Source organism: Suncus etruscus, chromosome 5 (genome assembly GCF_024139225.1).
Source record: "Suncus etruscus isolate mSunEtr1 chromosome 5, mSunEtr1.pri.cur, whole genome shotgun sequence".
In the NCBI taxonomy this organism is placed as follows: Eukaryota; Metazoa; Chordata; class Mammalia; order Eulipotyphla; family Soricidae; genus Suncus; species Suncus etruscus.
Window position 1 is genome coordinate 23,234,580 of NC_064852.1, and position 5,000 is coordinate 23,239,579.

The 5,000-nt window shown below is 56.4% G+C and overlaps 1 protein-coding gene across 1 annotated transcript in view; it reads right to left on the reverse strand.

The window, feature by feature from the left end:
• SH3BP4 (SH3 domain binding protein 4) overlaps positions 1 to 4,545 on the reverse strand; it is a 37,340-nt gene extending 32,795 nt beyond the window's left edge. The window contains exon 1 of the mRNA XM_049773632.1: positions 4,455 to 4,545. The gene's annotated coding sequence lies outside the window, so the exon portion shown is untranslated. The remainder of the gene's footprint in view (positions 1 to 4,454) is intronic.
• Positions 4,546 to 5,000: the final 455 nt, after the last annotated feature.

Here is a 5,000-nt window from a genome sequence, read left to right on the forward strand (position 1 = left end):
TGATGCACCCCATACCCCCACCCACAGAGCAAAGAGACACTTGGGGAATGACAGACACATTCCTCAGGATGGTAATGGCCTCAATCCCCCTACAATGCCCTATTCCTCTGCTGAACACATTCCTGCACACCCCTGGAATACAGAGTCCAGGCCAGACCCCCTTCTCCCACCACACACTTTCTCCCAGTACAGAACAGAAATTCTTTGTCATCATCGCCAGTTTTAGCCCAACTCTTTAGGAAGCTGAATCAACTAGGGAAGGAACTAGGATTTAAATTTTTTTTAAACTCTGAGATGATTGTAAAGATGTAAAGAATTTGGAAGGAATTATGATACGGTTCAAAGGGTTGGGAGGTGTGCCTTGCAGGCAGGAGCCCCAGGTTTGATGCTCCGACACCCAACCCTGAGTACAACTAAAAATAATAATAAAAACAGGATAAAATACAGTAAAATAAGCAGCTAGGGAAACCCTCAAAGGGCATAGCCCGTGGGCAGTGAAAGATCTGGGAGACCAGCCACTAGGGCCAGGATTTACCTGAGGGTCCCTGGCAGTGGGATTTCTGGTTTTCCTTACAGGTGGTGGACGGGTCCAGCATCTGAGATTCTAGAGATGCCAGAAGTGGACCCTGCTCTGTGTTCATCTGGGAGGTTCCCACATTCCAAGGAAATGGGGCGGGGGATGTTATTAAAAACCTGGAAGCATCATCAAATGCCTTTAGAGCAAGTTTCGCCTTCAAGCCTCCATCTGCTGGAGCTCACTCTACTCAGGGGAGATAAGATTTTATGGAGCAGATAAGAGTAATCTCATTTGTCCCACTGTTGAGATTGCTCGGCTGAGCCTCACAGGCCTCATCTTCATGGATGACCTCACCCTCTTCCCCCAAATACTTTACTTTATCTTCCAGTTCTGGGGCCCTACTGGGCGGTACTCAAGATTTACTCCTTCCTTCACTTCAAAGCTCAGGGATCATGGCCAGGACTGAGGGAATGCTGTTTAGAGTTGGGGATGGAATCTGGGTGGGCTGGTAAATCTATCCACTCTCCTCTCTCTCCAACCCCAAATACCTTCTCACCAGCATGAACCTGAGCTCAGAGCCCAATTAGGGTTCTCAACATTCCTATCTACAAAGGAAGCTTTTCCCTACAGACAGGCAAAGGGAACAAGACCCTAGTTTCAGAGGCCTTCTTTCCCCCAAGTAGAGCAAGCAGTCAGCAGGGCTAGTGCCATTTACATGGGTGCAGAAGACTGCAACCTGCCCCTTTCTGCCTAAACCTCAAAGTTCCCAGAATTCTTCAGAGGCCTGTTTCTAGACTTGACCCTGGCGCTCAAGGTTTGGGCACACCAGGATCAAATCTCAGATCAGACACTTGAGAACTGTGACTTCCCTGTAAAACTGAATCACTAGAGCCAAAGAGATGGTACAGAGGGGAGAATGCTTGCCTTGCAGGTGGCTGACTCAGGTTCAATGCATGATACCCCATGCAGATCTCTAAGCCTGCCAGGAGTGATCCCAGAGCCAGAGGCAGGAAGGTAGAGAGCCCTGTCCAGTGGAACCCCAGGGTTCAGAGGCAATTGGAGGATATCCAGGCATGGAGGCAGCAGTGGATCACAGACCCTCAGCACTGATCCTTACCTACTATAGACCCTAAAATACCCCAGCCCTGGACTGAGGCTCTGCCCAGCACCTCATATTCTCTCACTGGGGTCTGAGAAGGTGCCAGTCTCCTAGAGGTGCTGGACAACACCCCCACCCCAAGCTGGGCACAGACCCCGTCCCTGGGCAGGTCCCAAATACCCATGGATACAGGGGGAACAGCTCCAGCTCCAAGATCCCAAGTAAGTCACAGATTATTCCACCCATCCTTGGCCATGATGGTGACAACCCTGTCCAGGAGGGTGACCATGTAGTGGTCCTGTCCAGGCCCTGCTGGCCAGCAGCTCTCTGGGAAGACATCAGGCTCCCTAACACTGCCAATTCCTAGGAGCAGGCAGCTTGGCCTAGGGATTGGGGTCAGGGCTGTTTTATTTGTTTTCACCTTCTACCTTGACCACATTCTGTTGGGAGGGATCAGAGAGGGGATCAGGCCAATGGAAGCCACCACTGGGGAACCCCCAACTCTCCCTTCGGGGAGAAATAACACCTTGGCTCACTTGGAGTGGGATTTGAGAGCTTTGAGAGCAAAGACAATGGGACACATATGTTGGCCCCTCGCTCACTCAGACCCCCCAAAAGAGGTCAGAACTGCACTTGGAGGAGCCAGGCAGGTGAGCCCCATGCCTCTTACTCCACTAGGAGGAACATCCTGTAGGTCACGGGCACCTTTAAAGAACTGAAGACTTCAAGCCACATCTCCTCCTCAAGAAGAAGGCCCCCACACCCCTAAACCAAACGGGGCAGAGTTAAGAGGGATAAAAATTTTAGGGCAGCCACCCAGGAGCCTAAGGTGCAGAAACCATCCTCGGGACTCCCAATCTACCCCCTCCAGCAGACCAGAAGCAGCTTTTGAATGAAAACAACAAAGTGTCTGCAAACAGTGGCCAGGCAGGGAAAACAATTCCGGGCTTGGGGTGTGGATAACCAAAGCCGGGGAACAAAAAAGCCTCCCCCCTTTTTTGTCCCCCCCTTACTCCCCACCCTTAAAGGGGCCAAGGACTTGGCTCCCAGAAGACACTGGGGTCCTTCTGCATCCCCTCCACACCCCCAAGCCAGCCTGTGATCAGCTGCCAGGCCTGGGGCAGATCAAAGCCAGGGTGGGAGGGAGAGAAAAAGCTGCAACTATCAAATGGCAGTGGTGCCGGGAGACTGTGAGGTAAAGAGGGTCTCCGGGGCCTCCTTCCAGGCGTCCCCCCTCACTCCCATTTTGTAGTCCTGACCACAGCAGGCCCAAGCAGGAGGGTGTCTTTTATTCAGTGCATAAGGTAGCACCAGAACCCCCCCACTTTCACCCCTGTTTCTCCAAGTCCATGTCCCAAAACTAAGTGTCCCCTCCTGGACACCCCCAGACATCCAGAAAGCAGACAGAGGCACTCTGGGCTGACGGACGTCTGTCCTTCTACCTCCATCCCCATGCAGGGAGGGACCTGGCAGGGCACACTGGGCAGTGCAGTTGTCCCTAAACTTCCAGGGACTGGGCCGGATCAGAGAGGCAAAGAGCAAGGGAATCAGGGCGGTTCTAGGGTTTGCTGCAGACCATCAGGGAGTCTGGGGGTAGGTGGGGTCAGTCGCAGAGCACCTAGTCACCTCCCACGGCATCCAGGGTGCCAGAAAAAGGTAAGAGAAAATAAAGAAAATACAAGACCACACAATGATTGAACATTCCAGATGCCGGTTTCCTGGTCAGGAGCGCCTGCGGGCGAATGCGAGGAAGACAGCCACGTGGAAGAGAAGAAAGCTGAGGAGCCCCCCACTAAAGTACAGCCTCGGTCCATTCCCGGGTGGCCAAAAGCAACGCTCTGCAAACCACCCATTAATTTTTATGGCAGCAATGGATGCATACCGGGGCACTGGGAAACATCATCACCTTTGTTATGAGGAGGCCAGGAGCCAGAACACAGGGCAGAGGCCAGAAGGCTAGGAAGGAAGGCAGGCAGGCAGGCCAGAGATCAGGGATGTCCCCTCCTAGCTCCACACAGCCCCCCCTGAAAGGGGACTCCCCATCTTGGATGCCACTTAGAGGGGTGCAGGAGGCTGTTTAGACTAGGGTGAGCGGGTGAGTTCCAGCTATACAGTCGGATCTAAGCGGGGAGGCCGTGGCCCCAAGAATGTAAACACCAAAGGCTGGCTGGAGAAGGAAGGTGCTTGGGGTTCAGGGCTGTTTTCTTTGTTTCCAACCTTCAACCCCACCACATTCTGCTGGGTGGGTGGGTTGGGGGGATCAGGAAACAAAAGTTGAGCGAACTTCTTACGACAACCAAGACACCCATCTGCTAGCGGCACCCGGATCGCTTTTTCACCCCCCAATGCACCGCATTTCTCCGGGAGGCCCCGCAGCCCTCTCCGAGCACCTCCGACCCCAGCTTGCAGCAGGGCAGGGTGGTTAAAGGCTTTTCCAGGAGATCGATCACCCAGGCTGGATGGAGCCCCTTCCACTCCAGAGCCGAACCGAACTGTAATCTCCGGGCTACCCGGCCACCCGCAGGCACCAGCCGGACCCCCAGATTGTGCAAAAACAAAAACAGAAAACAAAAATGCCAACCTCTTGGAAGAAGTTGAAATGTGCACAGTCACCAACAAGTTTAAGCCGAGCAAGAGCCCACCCCCCAACCCAGTCTGGTAGTAAGTAGTAGCCCCGGGAGCCCCGATCCCAGCCAGCCAGCCAGCCCGCCCGCCCCTGAACCCCGCACTCCGTCCGCTGCACCGTGCCCAGCGATCGGAGCCCGGGGGCGAGCGGCTCAGCCGCTGGGCGCGGCCGGGGAGCCCGCAGCGAGCGGCCGCCGCCGCCTCCCGCCTTACCGGACTCGCATCGCGTCCCGCGGGCTCTTGCGGCTCCCGGTGCGGTTCCCGGTGCGTCAGTGGCAGCGGCGCGGCCAGGGGCCCCCGGACCGCCGGCAGCGCCCGGAGCGCGGGCGGGCGGGCGGGCGGAGGGTGGTCCCCGCGCTGGGGCGGGGCCCGGATTAGGGGCGGGGCTTAGCAGGTCTGGGGCGGGGCCTGTGTCTTGCAGTGGGGGCGGACCCGAGGGGGAGAAAAAAGCGGGACGCGGAGGGGGCGTGGCCTGCCCATAGCTGGGGGAAGGGGCGTGGCGAAATGGGCTTGGCCTCTCCGCGCCCTCCCTTTGCAAAGGCCGGGGCACGGGTCGCGGGCGCGACGTGGAACCAAAACGAGGCCGGTTAAGTAGCGGAAGGCGGGGTTTAGGAGAGCAAAGGGGCGGGGTCTAGTCAGGGCCGTCCAATGGGAGCGTGTTATTGGGTGAGGGGCGGGGCATGAGCTCGTAAGGGGCAGGGCTAAGTCGTTGTCAAAGGGAGGCGGGGCTGCCCGGGGTTGGGAGGGGGTTGGTGGAGG